The sequence below is a fragment of the Mustela lutreola genome, chromosome 17 (genome assembly GCF_030435805.1).
Source record: "Mustela lutreola isolate mMusLut2 chromosome 17, mMusLut2.pri, whole genome shotgun sequence".
Taxonomy (NCBI): Eukaryota; Metazoa; Chordata; class Mammalia; order Carnivora; family Mustelidae; genus Mustela; species Mustela lutreola.
The window spans coordinates 26,006,515-26,024,358 of NC_081306.1; the positions used below are offsets into that span (position 1 = coordinate 26,006,515).

A 17,844-nucleotide genomic window follows, 5' to 3' on the forward strand; every position below is an offset into this window, starting at 1 on the left:
AGCCACCACCATGACACTTGAGTTACAGATCGAGCTTGGGGATAGAGCAGGGATCAGGGCACGGTAGAGCAGCAGCTGGCAAAGTGATTCTGTTGAGCTTAAGCTCATAGTGCCTTAGCGAATTAGAATGGGAAATACCTTGCTATTGTCTGTGACTCTGTGATTGTGTGAGTATGAGTGACAGAGTGGGGACAAAGAGAGAGGGAGAGAGAATACATTAAATTTTAAAGAAGGACAATAAGGGATGCCTGGGTAGCTTACTCAGTTAAGCATCTACCTTTGGTTCAGGTCATGATCCCAGGGTCCTGGGATTGGATCCCATACCAGGCTCTAGTAGGGGGCCTGCCTTCCCTCTGCCTGCTGCTCCCCTTGCTTGTGATCTCTCTCTTCCTCTGTAACAAATAATAGTAAAAAATAAACGAGGGCGATACGTTATGTTTACTTTTGTTTCTGATGCCAGACATGGGTTCAGAGGATTGAAGAGGGAGATCCAAGGAGCTAGCCTCTCAAGAGGAGTGAATACCTAGTCACTGGTAAGACCCCTGGTCCTGCAATACAATATGGCTCCTGTGATCTGGGTCCTGTTAAATGCCCCTCGCCATCCTTAACCCGATAGTTTGATTCTTCATTGCGTTCAGTGTGGGGAACTGGGAGAAGCTATGACACTTGGCCCTTTGTGGAGGAATTTGAGTAGCATAAATAGCAATAGTTATCAGTTCTGGAGCACTTCCATGACTCTGCTGCAGGCACTGTGCTGTGACCTGGGTTTAGAGCAGTGAGATAAACATAGAAATAAATGTGGGCTTTGTTCCCAAGAATCTGAAACCCACTATTCTCCTTGTCCCCTTCCCATTCTGTCTTCTTCAGCCCTTGTGCAATCCCACCAAGCAGGAAGCTTGCTTCTCCCCGTCCCTCTGCTGCTCCCCCTGCTTATGCTCTCATTCTCTCTCTCTGACAAGTAAATAAATCAAATGTTTTAAAAAATTATCAAAAAGGCAAAACAAATAACCATTTTTGGAGAGTGATTTTCTGAATGCAGTTATGGGCAGTGCTGGGTACTGAAGAAGACGCTCTGCTGACCAGAGGAGTGGGGAAATTACAGAACAAATTCCACAGGTCATTGAATATATCACTTTCATCACCCCACCCATAGCACTCATTAATCTCTAGCCCAGCCAATATGTTGGTTATAAAAATGAGCTTTCTCCAAACTGACAGGAAGTTCTCGTTTTAGCAATGTAAATCATTCTGATCTTTATCACTAATGTGATCTAATCCTGTCTAGTAAAGAAACTTGAGAGTTCTATATCTCTGTAAACATTTAAGAAAAACAATGGACTCAACTCTAATTACTTTTTAACTAACTTGACTTGCCAAAGGAAGGAGAAAGTAAATATCAGAAATCTTAGCACTAAGCACAAGTTGCAAGTTATACCTGCCAAAATGTGGTTCAAAATATAAGTAACCAGTCTCCTTAGAAGCCTTTTACCTTCTTATATCTGTTATGTTGGGTAAATGAGTAGTTACTAGAACACAGCTGGCTCAGTGATCACAATTCAGCTTACCCTCAGAAATATAAATAGATTACATGTTTAGCCCGGTAACTGGACACTGATATAGAATTATTCACTGGCTGATTCCTAGATCAGAAACCACAAAAAATTTTTCTTTTTTATGGAAGTATGGCTGTTACAATAGTCTCACCTGTACCACATACTGATTGACTTAACTACTCTATACGTTACAGCTCTAGATGTAACATTTTAATAAAACAACAATATCTTTGATGGTATCATGGAAATGTAAGTGCCTTGTGCACTTTTCTTAATGTGTATAATCACCTAAACATCATAGTAAGTAAATCAAGGCCATTGTCAAGCTTCCGTCAAGGAGATTCCTTAAATAGAGGGATTTCCCATTGCTCTCAGGATGACAACCTCTGAGTTACAGGTTCCATTAGTTGGCCACACACATTTGGAGCCTTGTGGACTTTCTGACAGCTGAGCAGCATATCTCTGTTTCAAGTACTGTGATCCCTGTTCTTACTGCAAGAGTGACAGTTGTCACTTTTTCTGTGACCCCTGTCTTTAGGAAAGTGTCTGACTCAGAAAGTCGAGTCAGCACCCCCCAAAGGTATTTTTCAGGAGAACCCCCTCAAAGATGATCACCTGAGATACTGTCAAGAAAAAAAAAAAAACTGAAATTCTAAGCAACATCCATAATAAGTCTTTTTATGTTGATAAGGAAAGATTTTCCCCTAAATACCAGATAGGCTCCATGAAAGTGAGATCTTTACCTATTTTGTTCACCGTGTCACCAGTCCCTAGAAGAGCGCCTAAGACATCACTCAAGATTAGGTTGCTTTGAATGAATCAAATGAATGAATGAACTGTGTAGACTCTGATAGTGAGGTAGTTTATGGTCCTTAGTCAAGAGATGGGATTTGTGTTGGCATTTCAAGAATGGGAGGTGCCGAAGAGAAAATTGAGAAGCTAAATGTGAAAATATGCAATTTACTGACTGGAGTAGTTCTGAATACATTTCAAATATAATTAAACTATGGCTGTGGGTGTATATGCGTTTTCATAATTTTCCCTTGAAAAGGTGAGGCATACAGATGTCATCTCCAGTGAATTATCCTTGTCCGTATACAGACAGAATCACCAAAAAAAAAAAAAAAAAAAAAAAAAAAAAGAAAGGCAATCTGACAGTCCTCAGCCCATCCACTCCAGGATTGTGACTCTTTCTTCCCCATATTCTTTCTGACATCCTGGACTTTCAGGTTGACCTCTCCCATCTTGGGTCCCACTCTCATTAGCTGTAGAAGTCATGCGATGTTTGTGATGTGAGGGTGGCAATACTCTCTGACCTTTGGTTACAATATGTCTTTGAAAGCCAGTGTTTATCCTGCTTTTACAGCATTTCTCCATTTGAACTGGCCACCTTTTAAGTGGTCATTAGCCACATGTGGCTACTAGCCATGGGACTTGGACAGCAGAGGTGTGGAAAGTCCGCACATTCTTCCACTCAAAGGATATTGTGAGTTATGCTACATCTTTTTTTTAAGTGTCTTTTTTAGATATTTAAATTCAATTAGCCATTAGATAGTACATCATTGGTTTCAGAGAATTTAGTAACTCATCAGTTGTGGATAACCCTTGGTGCTCATCACATCACGTGTCCTCCTTAATGCCTATCACCCAGTTACTCCATGTCTCCCACTCCCCTCCCGCCCCAGCAACTCTCAGTTTGTTTCCTATAGTTAAAGGTGCCTCATGGTTTGTCTCCCTTTCTGATAACTCCCATTCAGATTTCCCTTCCTTCCCTCTGATCCTCTGTACTACATCTTAATCTCAACAGTCAAGCAGTGATAGTAATTCAGTCATGGAGTCATGCATATTCTAAATCTGATGAAGTGGATTCCTATACTGCCTTTGTCTCTGCTAGAGCACTTACATTTGTTATATTATTGCTGCTGTGTCCATGTTTCTCGTTCACTGAATGTCTGATAAAAGAATTAGTAAAATGTGTGACTGCAGAAAATACAATGGTCATGGATGATGAAGATTTTCTCCTTGACCAGACTGGAGTCAAGTTCCTCTGAGTCCTCTTTCTGTCCAGCCTTGACCTCAGGCTCCGCCCACTTAGCCCAGTTTTAGCAAGAAATCTGCTTAGTCAATTTTTCAGCAATCTCCTATCCTACTCTTCATATCTGATCAAATTCCTTATCTCTCACCCCTGGTATCTTACCACTCTTTTTTTTTTTTTAAGATTTATTTATTTTGACAGAGAGAGAGCCTGAGCAGGGGGAATAGCAGAGGGAGAGAGAGAACCAGACTCCCCACTGAGCAGCAAGCCCAATGCCAGGCTTGATTCTGGGATCAGATCATGACCTAAGCCAAAGCCAGAGATTTAACCAACTAAGCCACCCAGGTGCTTCAGTATCTATAATGCTTAATATCTGATCAAATCCCTTATTCCCAGGGCACCTGGTTGGTGCAGCTGGTTGAACGTTTGACTCTTGGTTTCTGCTCTGGTCATGATCTCACGGTCCTGAGATTAAGCCTCACCTCAGGCTCTATGCTCAGTGAAGAGTCTGATTAAAATTCTCTTTCCCTCTCCCTCTACCCCTACCCCTGCTCCCTCTCTCTAAAATATATTAATAAGTCTTTTAAAAAATTCCTTATCCCCTGATCTCAATAGTTTATGACCCTAGCCTTTCTTCAACAATATTACTGTCCAGATGGTTTAGCCAGAATCCCTTCATCCTTACCCTTGATGTTCCATCTTAATTTTACATTCAGTGACCCCCACCATGCTCTTTAGCTGTAAATCTCCATTTGTCTGAGCTGAGCCAGATTTCTCTCCCATACTATAAAATAAAATCCCATCGTAGTAGCATCCCTTGAATAAAATCTTCCTTACTGTCTTTAATGGGTGTCACAAATTTTTTTTTTCTTTAACAGTCAGGAGGGTGCTAATGGAGTACCACGACAAAAGGCCTAACTTCCTATAATGGACATTTCCTTGGTTTACCTGACAAATACTCTTTCTCTCTTCTAAGGAAAATTTCCAGTTCTCAGTATAACTGCCAACTGGCCCAGGGGTGGACAAGTGAGTCAGATGAGACCAAAATGAAAATTCTGTTGAGACACTGGACCTTGAGGATTCAAGCCAAGGACAAAAAAGTGTTGGTACTCCATTATTCTGATGGTCCATTAACTCTTGCTTTTTTGATTCCTGTGTCTATCACTGCCCCTGCCTTTTTGAAGATAATGACCATTCATCTGAGTACACGGTTCACAGAATCCCTTTGCAGTGGCCCATGCGGGCCAAGGTAGTAGAGCATAATAGATCTCTGTAAGTTTTTAAAAAATGTCTTTGTCCCTGTTGCCCATGGCCATTAAAGACAAAAGGTCGGGGGTAGGGGGATACTGGAAAAGGTGAAGTTCTAGTTACTCACTGATTTTTTGATTGGTAGAGAGAAAGCAACACCTACATACAGGGCCAGTGGGTGAGTGGAGGAAACATCTTTGGCTCTAGGAGGAATGGGGGAAGGAGAAATATTAATATTCTTTGTCTTTGGAACTGCCCCTGAAGACTTCCCCACACAGGAAAATGACCTAGCGTGACTCTCCTAAACTTCGGCAAGCCCCTTAAATTTAACTGACATCTAGATCTGATACTCCCTGCTGGATAACTCTGATCATTATTTGATTGTTATTTATTTTATTTTAAAATTATTTTTAAAGAAAATTTTAATCTAAATACAATTAATTAACATATAATACTAGTTTCAGACATACAGGTTAGTGATTCATCAGTCTTTTATAACACCCAGTGCTCACTGTATCACATGCCTTCCTTAATGTCCATCACCCAGTTACCCCATCCACCCATCCCCCTCCCCTCCAAGAACCCTCAGTTTGTTTACTGTGATTAAGAGTCTCTTCTGAGGGGTACCTGGCTGGCTCAGTGGGATAAAGCCTCTGCCTTCAACTCAGGTTATGATCTCAGGGTCCTGGGATCGAGCCCCACATCAGGCTCTCTGCTCCCTGGGGAGTCTGCATCCTCCTCTCTCTCTCTTCCTGCCTCTCTGCCTACTTGTGATCTCTGTTTGTCAAATAAGTAAATAAAAATCTTTTTTTTTTTTAAAGTCTCTTCTGGTTTGTCTCCCTCTTTGACTTCATCTTGTTTTATTTTTTTCCTTTACTCCCCTATGATTCTGTTTTGTTTCTTAAACTCCACATATGAGTGAGATCATATGATAATTGTCTTTCTCTGACTGACTTATTTCGCTTGGCATAATACCCTCTACTTTCATCCCTGTCGTTGCAAATTATTGCCATTTATTTTAACTCGACAGAGAAGGCCACTAGAAACAGCAGGTGATGGCCCCAGCTCCTGTCCCTCCATGCAGAACATCTGTCAACACCTGTGGACATCTTTTCCTCCCCCCATTCCTATGAACGTTGCTCAGTTGTTACATGGCATGGACAAATGTTGTTGGCTGGTGGCATGGACACACTGGACAAGCTTGGCCTTCGGTAAAACAAAGACTTGATTCAATTACTCAAACTGAAACAGGAATGCTTGGATGAACAAGCCTGCCAGGAAGTCCCACCGGAGGTACTCAACCTGTGCCCCTTCCCTCTTTGGACCAAGAACCTGAACTTGAGAGATGAATGGCTTATCCAAGGTTATGGCAAGGTTACACAGAGCTGAAAGTAGACACAGGTGTACATGCCTATTGATCAAGGCTGGCTGTGAAATCGAACTGCCTCAAATCTTGATTCTTTTTGCCACTTCTTATTCTCTGACCCTGATTTTCATAGTTTAGGATGTAGGAATAATAAAAATATCAGCTAATGGGGTATCCTGACATTTTGATGTTTTAGTTCTTGTCAGACATTTACCATAATGCTTAGCACATGGATATGTGTGTGCACACACATGCACATGCTTGATACTCAAAAAATTGTTCCCTGACATTAACTTTATCAGTGCACTTTGCATCCACCACCAATTGGTTGTTTTGTCACAAACTGATTAAAGCAGAACTGTCAAGTGAGGAACTTCAAAGCCAAAGCATTAAGTGCTTTGAAAAACCAGCACCTGGGAGGATTTGTCTCAGCATCTGTGATTAGACTTTGGGGACACAGTTCACCCCTTCATGAAGCAGACATTCAGAACTTTCTCCGAAGGGCTAATGCCTAATCTTCCAAAGACCAGCAAGAACAAGCTTATGGTCCGTTAAAATCAGATTTTTAAAAGATTTTTATTTATTTATTTGAGAGAGAGAGAGAGAGTGAGAGAGAGAGCATGAGAGGGGAGAAGGTCAGAGGGATAAGCGGACTCCCCATGAAGCTGGGAGCCTGATGCAGTCCTTGATCCTGGGACTCCAGAATCAAAATCAGATTGATTGACTCAATATAGTCAGGGAGGACATTCCTCAGGAGTCACAGAATGCTGGTTGCCATGAGGGAAGAGTCTTTTACAAAGTCTGGGCTCTCACAGAAGGAGTCTGAAGCACGTGAATGGAAAGCAGAGGTCAGTTCTGGATTAGAAGCTCTTTCTGAGGGGAAATGAGTAGAAGCAGGGATTAACCAGGACTTGGGCTCTGCCTTATTCAGTTCAAGTTGCTGCAACAAATGATGACAGACTGGGTGGCTGAAACAGCAAAACATGTACTATTCCTTGCAGTTCTAGAGACTGAGAAGTCCAAAAGCAAGATCCTGGGAGATCTGATATCTAGCAAGAGACTGCTTCATTATCTATAGATGCCCATATTTCTGTTGTAGCCTTGCATGGATGACAGCTGGCAGAACAATCTCTCAGGTCTTTTCTCAGAAGTGCTTTTATCTCATTCACAAGTGTTCCAATCTCATGACCTCATCACCTCTCAAAGCCCATACCTCCTGATGGCACTCCTTGAGGGTCAGGGCTTCAACATCTGAATTGGGACAAGACACACACATTCAGTCCATTAGCAAGTGTTGTCATGAGGACAGCGTAGCTTATCAACTGGGTATCCCCAGGAATCCATGGGACTAGCAAAGCAGAATCTGGGGGCGTCACTGGTAGGAAAGCAGGAGTTCCCCAAGAGACAGTCCTCATAGCATTTTACAGAGACAGCATGACCCTTGAGAAACAATAGTTTCCGTGACCCATACACCAGCCTTTATCTATGCCTGTCCTCCCTGCTGGATTCACAGCAAGCCTACTTCTTTCTTTTCCAGTACAAATGGATTTCCACTCTCTGAATCCTGATGAATTTTTGCTCTTTTGTGGTTAGTATGTTGCCCCTCAGGATTCTGAATGTCTGGATTTGCAATCATGGAAACTGCCAAAGGTCTAGGGACCTGCGTGGCAGAACCCGGCCTCTACCACTATTGCCCAAGGTAGGAACTCTGGTCCCTTGAGCGTCCTGTGCTGCTGTCAAAGGTCTGTGTGCATTGGCTTATTGTTTTTTTTTTTTAATGTAATTGCTTATACGTGGGTTTGATCATGCTCAAGTGGCCTTTCTGTGGAAATAGTGGCCAAGCTACACCTAGAAGTCACTGAAGAAAGTTCTAAGAACTCCCGGTTGGTATGAGGCTAGAGAGAGAGAGAGAGAAAGAGAGAAAGGAAATCTGCCTCTCTGCATTTTGCAAGTCCCTGCGCAAAATCTGTTGGCTGTGCACTCCTCACACGGAGATTCCAGGCAGGGAGGCCCTCCTGAGCCTCATCTCCCTGAGTTCCTCCTCCAGGAGCAATCCCTAGTTTGAGACCAGGGTTAGGGAAGGAAGAGCAGCAAAGCAGGGTCCAGAAGGAAGGACTGCCACAGACCATGGAGCACCAGAGGGCCAGGCTGGTACCTTCTCCATGTTGGGGTACAAATGGGCTCAGCTCAGCAGGTACAGGGGTGCCCTTGGCCCCTCTGGTGGGCTTTGCAGTGCCCCAAACTCAGGAAGAAAAAAGGCTGGCTCAGGTGACTTATTTTTGACTGGGGAGGAGCTGACAGCAATGGAAATAAACAAGTAGGGAATGATGTTGGAAAGTTGGAGGGTTTGTCCTTTATATCTCAGCTTTCTCTCCTATCTTCCCTTGCTCTGTAGTGTGTTCTCAAAGAAGATTTTGGCATGATATTCCTGTTCACTGATTTACTCCTGAGCTGTGTCTTTTCTGCTGTTCAGCTCATCTGGTGAATTCTTTTACTGTAAAAAGTATCTTGCCCTTGCAAGGGCAAGGGCAAGACCTGAGAAATCCCAGAGATTTCAGCTTGCCACCGGCTATTTGGAATGCTGGAAAGGATTCAGAGTAGGGGAAATCGTCTTGAACATCTGAGACCACCCCCACATTCAGCGGTCCCCTGGACACAAACCCAGACCTTGATACTGATCCTGAACCATGCTCTCAACTCAGACCCCTGTGATCCTCGCCACAGTGCTTTCAGATCAGTGCAGCCATGCCCATAGGCACAAACTCTTAAGCCTAGATTCTGTCCTGAGAGGTCTGTCCCCGACGGCCTGGCTCCAAAGCCTCAGAGATTGAAGACAGTAGGAACACCATAGGACTCACCCTGCCACCCTGAAAGGAACCATGCCATTTGGAACCCCAGAAAGGATTCAGAGGAACTGAAATCTGCATTCCTACCTCTGGACACCCCCATATTCAGCAGGCCCCTGGATGCAAACCTGGAGCTTGACACTCACCCTGAACAAATCCCTCGACTGCCCCCTCCCCCAGAAAGATGGACAGAGTGCTGGCAGATCGGGCCTGCCATGTGGTGGGCCCTAACCATAACCTTTGGTTTGGTTCTCAGGATTCTGACCCCTAAGGCCTTGCAGTAGGTGCCCTACAATTTGGGGACACCTGGGCAATCCCAGAGGACTCAGCCTGCCGCCCAGAAGGAAACTGTGCCATTTGGAACTCCGGAAAGGATTCAGAGGAGCAGAAATCTGCATGCCCAGCTGAGGACACACCCACACAGAGCTGACTCCTGGACACAAAGCCAGAGCCAGACACCCTCACGTACACTGTCAACTCAGCCACCCAGACAGCTCTCCATGGGGTCTTCAGGTTAGTCCTGCCATGTCCCTGGTCCCTAACACTAACCCTTGGATGGGTTCTGTAATGATCTCCTCATTTCAGGTTATGTGGTGGTTCTGCAGGACATTGTCCTGGTGTGGGATCAAACACACTGAAGCATCCCGTGTGAAGTGGCAAACGTGGTAAAGAAATGACGGCTGGGGAATCTGAGTGTGGAGACAGCACGTATTTGTGCTGCTATAACAAGCTGACTGCACTTTGAAATCACCGCAGAGGAAATGACTCTTCCAAACATCCATGTTAGCACGACGACACGGAAGCAGGGAGAACATCAGACTTTGGGATGGAGGCCAAGCCCTCCCAGATCCAGGTCACCCAACATGGAGAGGACACATGTTAGCAAGAGACTCATGGGAGGATTAAATAATGGACCCCTGTATCTCAGGTGCAGTAGAAGCAGTGGACTTGGAATTTCAGTTTTCCACAACCTTCCACCACAAGCTGGTTAGAACTGTGCAAAAGCAGGAAGGGAAGCCCCAGTAAAGTGGACGGGGGATGCCAGAAGGGGAGGCTGGAAGGGGGCGCCTGGTGCTCAGTGCCCATTACAGACCCCACATTGCAATCCCCCACAGGAGAGACTCACCAATTCCAGGCCCCACAGGGGAAGCCGGAGGTTCATCTCCTGACTTTTTGTAGGAGCTTTGCAGCTCAGCTGGTGAGAATTCTCCATCACTCTGCCTTTCTCCAGGGGACTTTCCTTCAAGCACCCTTCCCAACTTCTTCCTCCTCCATGAAATAATGTTCCTCTCCTTTGTTTCTCGCACTTGCCTGTGATGGGACCGTAGCTTGCTCAGCCCAGACTGCCATTCTCTGCTCTTCCCAAATAAACCCATGCTGCTGGTCAAATAACTGGCAGATGGAGTTTAAGGCAAATCGAACTAATACATTCAAGAACTTGCAAGGAAAAAAATCAATATGCACAAATTAGTGGCACTCCTACGTGCTCAGAAGGAACCATCAGAAAGAGACTACGGAGAACGATCTCATTTACACCTGCATCCAAGGCAGCAAGATACCCGGGAGGCCCCTGAACCAAGAAGGTGACAGACCTGTCCTCTGACAGCCCTGCAACAATGACGACAGACAGGGAGGGGGACACACGGAGATGGGGAGGCACTGTGCTCAGGGAAGAACCCACACTGGGAAAATACCTACTCTCCCCAAAACCGTCTACAGAGTCCTCACTCTGGCTCCTGAATTTCGGGACTCGGCACAAGCCTGGAGTGGGTGTGGACACGGGAAGGACCCCGCAGGGCTGAGGTGGGGGGAGCACAAGCACCGAAGCAGGCGGACGCTCCCTGACTGCAGACCATCTGAGGAGCCCCAGGAACCGAATCCGCGAGCACACAAACACAGACAAGGACCGAGGAGCACCCGAGCCCAGAAAGGGGGGACCCCACAGCCCCGCGCACAGCACAGCAGGAGGCCACGTCTCCTCACACAAAACGACGGAAGCCCCAGTGTCTACACAGGGCGCCCTTCCTCTGTGGGGTCCTGAGACCACGAACCCCTTGACAGTCCACTCAGGCGGCTTCTCCTCACCTCCTCCAGAGTCCTTAGGAGGTCGGACTGCTGCCAGTGTGGGCGCGTCCTCCACAACGGGTCCGGTCAGTGTGGCTGCAGAGCCACACCCTCCTCAGCTTGTCCTGTCAGGGTGGGAGGCGCCCCACATTCTCCAGAAGTCTCCACAGTGGGTCCTGAAGAGGCGGGGCTCCGGGGCTCCGAACCCAGCTGTGGCTGCGCAGCCTGGGCTCAGGGCGGGAGCTGCGGTCTGGCGCCCTCTGCAGGCGGTGGAAGGCAGTGCAGGACTGTGGGAGCTCACCCTTCAGTGGAAGGTCCTGCTCCCTCCCGGGGTCCAGCTGACGCCATTTCATTCCGGAAATTCAAGCTGCATGGAGCCCAATACCCCCCAACTTCCCCCCAAATAGCTAAGGAACAATGAATTGGAAACAATGTGGAATTACAACAGTCCTTGACCCAAAGAGTGGCACTGAACATGGCCCTGATGCAGACCCACACTCTGACCTCAACTTGGTCTCAAGCCTGGACCCTACCCTAATCCAAGACCCTAACCCTAGCCCCCAACCCAAACAATGTTCACAAGAATCAAAAGGTAGAAACTGCAAATATCCATCAATGGCAAGTGCATAAGCAAAGTGTGGTGAAGGGTTTGAATTTGGGTTCAGGTTCAGGTTTTAGTCAGAGTTCTAGATCAGGCTTTGGGTTTAGTGTTAGGGTGAGGATTTAGAGTGAAGGACAAGGGAACAGAGTTATAGTTTAGGGCTTTAAGTTTATGATTTAGGCTTTAAGACTCAGGGCTTAGGGGATAAAGTTCAAGGTCAAATTTGGGGTTTGGCTTCATGCTGAGATTTGGGTTCAGGGTTCATGACTTGGAGGTCTGGTTTAGGGTTTGGGTTCGTGGTTCAGGGCTTGGATCCAGGGCTCAGGTACAGGCTTTGGGTTCCATTTCAGGTTTGGGATTCAGGGTTCTAGTTTGGGCTTTAAGGTCAGCTTAGGTTTCAGCGTTGTTAGGGGTTAAGGTTAGGTTTAGGGATGACACATTTTCTTCAGTTGTCATCATGGACAAAAAAATTCTATATGGAGTTTCTAAGTCAGAAATGTATTTCATCTGGGGGCGCCTGGGTGGCTCCGCGTGTTAAACCTCTGCCTTGGGCTCAGGTCATGATCTCAGGGTCCTGGGATCCAGCCCTTCATCAGGCTCTCTGCTTGGCGGGGAGCCTGCTTCCCCATCTTTCTCTCTGCCTGCCTCTCTGCCTACTTGTGATCTCTGTCTGTCAAATAAATAGAATTAGTAAAAGCTATTATATGATCTTTTACAAACCATTTCCTATCTTTGCATTCTCATGTGCCAAGACAGACACGGATTATTTAAAACCCTGAAGAGAGTGCTCTTGCATTTCAATTGCCTGTAACCTTCGTGTAATAGATTTATGATTGATGATAGATTTATAGTTAAAATATAACTATTTTACATATTTACTCTCAGTAAACGATTTCAACCTATGCTCATTTAAGTAACTTGGTGCATAATCCCTTTTCTATTAAACCATAATGCAAGGACCAATGCCGCGTTTCCGAGAGAACCCCAAGCTATTTTTCTAGAATGGCCGTATGCCTATATATCAAGGTGTCCTGTTTTCACTCCCTTTGTGGAGCACCTACCCTGGAGGTCATGTAATAACCCATGACCAAAAAAAACAAACAAAAAACCCAAACATCCAGGTCGAAGTGCCATCCCTGCATGGAGAAGAGGAGACTGCTCAGACAGATCCCGGGCAGGCATCTCAGCCCAGGCCTGTGCTGGGGAAGCTGGTTCCTGGCTTTGGGCGCAATCTGGAAGCCAGCAAACTGACCCAAGAGTGCAGCTGGCGTTTAGGACTGATGATCTTTTTGCAGCCAGGCCGCGCGAGGACACCTGCTCAGGGAGCCAGGCTAGGAGGCTGCCCAGAGTGGGCGTTGGCAATGCTCGCAGCCCGCCTGGGCTTTGCCCTGCACCCCAGCCAGGGCCCGGGCCTCAGGCGGGAGGGGGGCGGGGGCGGCGCAGAGAGGGGCTTTGCTAATTTCCAAAGCGGGAAGTGAGCTCGCGGAGGACTCAGGAGGGAGGGGGGCGGGGGCGGGGCGGGATCGGCCCGGAGAAGGGGCTTTGCTAATTCCTGAGGGGGGAAGTGAGCGCGAGGAGGATGCAGAGGAGAGTCCGGGAGGAGGTGGAGGGGCTGGCGGAGGAGGGGCGCGCAGCGCCAGGGTGCTGTGCTGCGGCCCAGTCGGGACTGCAGGACCTACAGTACTCGCCGCCCTTGCGCTCCCGTGCTCCAGCCTAGCCTCCGAGGCCGCGCTGTCCTGTTCCCGCTGCCTGCTGCCCCTCCCCGCCCCATATCTTCTCCGGAGGACCCTCTGCTCACAGGTAAAGTGATACCGCACCGCGCCCTCACCTGGAGCAGAAAACCCGGGCCACGAGCACGAGCGGGGTGGGTGGGTGTCGGGGCCCAGCCTCCCGCGAACCCCAGGGCACCGGGAACACCCCGGACGCCTCCCTGCACCCCGTCCGCCAGGGGTCTGGCCGGGGACAGCGCTGCACGAAGTAACCCCCACCCCCCCGCCAGTGGGCGGGCTAGCCCCCATCGTTTGGCAGGAGCATGTCAGAGCCTCCTGCCATTCCCAGGGCACCCAGAACCCAGAGAGTGAGGCCTTGGGTGCTTTCTGGCGACAGATTCAAGGCAATTCTTCGACTTTGGGACTTCAGAGTTTACATAGTTTTCATTTGTGATTATTATTTTTGTGTGGGGGCCATAGCTTTTCTTTTGACCTATGGTTGTTTTCACTCCCGGTTCTGAAGAAGCCCCTAAATCCTAACCCTGTTGAGGACTCTGAAAGCTCTCAGAGCAGCAGTGCTGGGGGACAGTGTGGACACATGGTTTGGTTCTCCTCTGGCCTGATTCTGTGGCAGCCCCGCCTCTGTCCTCCTCAGACTTCAGAGCAATATCTGAACAAGTGGAGAAGGGACCAGGGGGTCAGGAAGGTGGCCACCAAGGAGTGATTCTCTGGAGGGTGGCTGAGCTAGCAAGTGAGCATGTTAGTCCAGCTCTGCCTGCAGTCGGGATGGAGGGGAACAGGGGCCAGGGAAGGGGAGGAGGAGCAGAGAGCAGGGACAAAGGGACCAAAGAGGAGATTCAGATGAAGGGAAGTAATGGGGAGGAAAGAGAAGAAACTCTAGAAGACAGGCATGTAGAAAGGAAAAGGGATGAAGTGGGCATTGGGAAAGGGCACCACCAGGGAAGGAGAGAGGGGAAGGGAAGAGGGAGGAAGAGAGGAAAGGGGAAAGGGAGAAGGGAGGAGTCAGCATGCCAGGGCTCCCCCTGCATCTGGAGAAGAGGTGGCTGGTCCAGCTTGTCAAACAGGGTGCTCACTCTTTGGTCCCAGTTTCTGCTCCCAGTGCTACTGGGCTTTGCAAGGAAGGCAGGCTGTCCCCTGGGACCTACTGGAGCCCACTGGAGCCCACAGGAGGGTGGGAGAGGTAAGATGCCACCGGGTCCTGTCCTGAGCTGCTCCCAGCCACCAGCCTCACCACATGGTGCAAGAGGGACCCCAGAACAAAGGAAGGACACAGGCCCGCATGTCCTCCGGTGGCCCTGGGCACTTAGCTCATCGCAGTGAACCACACCGCCTCCTCAACCCAGGCTTTCAAAGCCTCCTTCTTCATTCCTGGATTTCATGTCTGTAGGAACATGAGCAAGATCTAACTCATCTCCGACAGACAATTCTGACTCACCCCGTGTCAGATTTTTATGAGTGGCTGTGATAGAGTAAGATAGCAATGCTCCAACAAACGGACTGTTTCCTCCCACTTGACCTCAACAGTCTTATACATTTTCTTAGCGAAAACATCTTGTCTCCTTCCATTAAGCTCATAACGTGGTCTAATAGTATACATGTGCCTTCGTTAGATGCGAAGCGATACAGAGGTCCTTTTTTTTTTTTTTAATTTTACAAGGTAAAGTCAGTGAACATATCCAACTTGACGAATACGTCTCTAAAATGTCAATCCAGGCAAAGATTTTTCTGCCTACAGTTTGGAGCCTACGTGGTGACGTTTTTAAAATGCTTTCAGTCCCTCAGTGAGGCTCTTAGAAGCTAGCCAGGGCTTACTACGTGCCAGGCACTGTGTCAGGTGTTGGAGCTAAAGGGAAGGAGAGCTTGGAGGCTGGCTGGGGAGGGACATCCATGACACAACCACAGCTAGAAACGGAGGCCAGTGCTAGAAAAGAGAGAGCAGGCTGCATGGAGAGTGTGTACCATGGGGCTTGTGAGCTCAGGAATAACTGGGAGTAACTGGAGTGGGGAGATAGGGGAGAGGAAGAGGGTCTTCCCATCAATGGGAATCACCTGTGCTTGGAGGCAGGCGCCATGAGGGGTCTCCACAGGAAGAGGGAGGCAGTGTGGTTGAAGGGCAGAGAGATGGGGCAGAACAGGCATCAGTCAGTTGGAGGGCTATGAAGAAACTGATGCGAGGATTATGGGTGCCTTTGGAGGACTGGGAATTTGTTAGAAGATCAGTGCAGATTTCTATGGAGACAAATGCCAGGAACTGATAGGTCTTTGAAAGGTCACTCTGGCTGCCTTTTGGCAAAGGGGTTGGTAAAAGGCACTTGCAGGTGTGAACACACCAGGTGGGAGGTGAGTGCAGGAAATCAGGTGAGGGAGCATGGGAACTTGGTCCGGGGGTATATAAGGGAGAATAGCCTTTAAGGAGTTCCACAAATTGGCACCAGCTGTGGCTTCATTACAGAGCTGGAAGGTGGAGGTGGGTGTGCCCTGGAGGTTACAGAAATTACATGAGAAAGGGACGTCTTTTTAGATCTTTTTTGCAACTAGAGGAACTCTCACCTTATTGATAGAATTCCAGAGTGGGAACCGATGGACATGAGGACATCTTTGAAATGTCTGAATATGTTCTTCAACATCTTTGCAAGTGACGAGGAGACCTTGACCTTAGGAGGCCTCGGCCCTCTTTGTAGCCAAAAAGATTTCACCTACAGATGTGGGTTCTCCCTTTTAAAGTCAAGGAGACAGCCCTTCCAAAGGACACCTCCTATCATTTTACCTTCTCATCATAACTCACGTGCTGGGATCTCCAAGACCCTCTGTTCCAGGTTGTGAGTATCCACTTTGGCCGGGCTGGTCTTGCCACCACAGGAAATCTAGAGCCTGTAGTGCTATTAATAACATCATCTAAGACTGTATTTGCTGCCCTCATGGCCTCTTCCCACCATGACTCACTGAAGCTTTTTACACATTGTATCCATTAACCTATAGTTCCCAAAACTCATCTTCTCTAGTGCCATTAATTTTTAGGGGGCCAGGCAAACCTTAAACTTGTCCCCCTTAATTGGATCCCTGTGCCCCCACAATCTCTGAATGCCTTTCACCATGATCCTTGAATGAGATCTGAGACCACTGCTGGTACCTAACACTTCTTGGCACCTTGTTTGTTCGGTTCTTGGAAGAGGAGGTGGCTATGGAGGTGAGTGGGGATGGGAGTGGGAGGATTTCTCCCTTCACTTCTCTTTTTGTTTTTTCAAATAATGGGTTTTGAGGGGGAGGGAAAGGTTAACCAGACCATTTATTTTCCATCTCCCATCCATAAAATGTTTACCACTCCCCACTGGAAGAATTTAGATCTTTCGTTTGAATCTCCAGGAAAATCTCCCAAACCCAGACCACCACCATGTGGATTCAGCCATCTTCTGATTCACCTCCAGATTGTCTCCTCCTAACTGCTCAAGCCACAGGTTAAGGGCGAAATGTTCAATGCCCAAGCAATATAGTGGGGATCACGTTTATCTAAGCAATTGCATGCTGCTCTGTATCTGCATACAGGGGGTCTCTCCCAAGCCTTTCCAACCTCAGCAAAACAAGACAAAGCCCCAGCGATCTGTGGTATATATCATTCATTCATTCCTGGGTTCAACACTCATGGCGGATCCCCACCAAGACAGTGGGAGAGCAAGGACTGGAGAAATCCTGGAAGCTGAAGTCTGAGGAGGATTTCAAATTCAAGTCAGAGATGAAAGAAACATCTGGACTAGGTCCTCAGGTACATGCAGTATTCTGAACTGAGGCTAGAACCAGAGACCATTCTAAAGAAAGGCCTCTACAGGTGGGCTCTCACAGGTGGGCTCCGACTCAGTTTCGTGTATATTCTTTCATGAAATAGCTCTTCGGGTCAACATGCAGAAGAAAACCATTTAATAAAACTGACAATGAGGAGAGGAAAGGGAAGCCAGAAGGCTTGTGAATGGGGAGAGAGGAAGAGCCAGGGCAGAAGACCAAGAATCCCTCCCTGCCCTCCTTGCTGCCAGGGAGGTCTGAGGGTCTAGTTTCCACCTGGGATCCCAAGTCCAGAACAAAAGCAGCGGGGCCAAGGCTGGGGAGGGAAGGTGGTCCTCAGCACACGGGAGTGGGGGTGCCCAACGATGGGGGCTAGTGCGCCCGCTGGTGGGGGGCACCTCGCAAGGCACTGTCCCCAGCCCGACCCCATGCGGACCCGGGTTCGGCCCAGCGTCCGGGGTGGTCCCGGTGCCCTGGGGTTCCTGGGAGGCTGGGCCTAGACAACCCCCCTCCCCGCCCCCAGGTCGCGTCCCCAGCTTTCTGCTCCTGGTGAGGGCGCGGCGCGGTGTAACTTTACCTGTGCGCAGAGGGTGGTTCGGAGAAGCCTTGGGGCGGGAAGGGGCAGCA

At 48.0% G+C, this 17,844-nt stretch overlaps 1 long non-coding RNA gene across 2 annotated transcripts in view; it reads left to right on the top strand.

Annotated features, from left to right (window-relative positions):
* LOC131819938 (uncharacterized) overlaps positions 1 to 17,844 on the top strand; it is an 84,579-nt gene that overhangs the window by 51,115 nt on the left and 15,620 nt on the right. The window contains exon 1 of one of the 2 annotated variants that reach the window (XR_009349393.1): positions 13,427 to 13,513. The exons of the other annotated variant lie outside the window; for it this stretch is intronic. This is a non-coding gene — a long non-coding RNA (uncharacterized LOC131819938). Of the gene's footprint in view, positions 1 to 13,426; positions 13,514 to 17,844 lie in introns of those variants that run through there. 2 annotated transcript variants of the gene reach the window in all.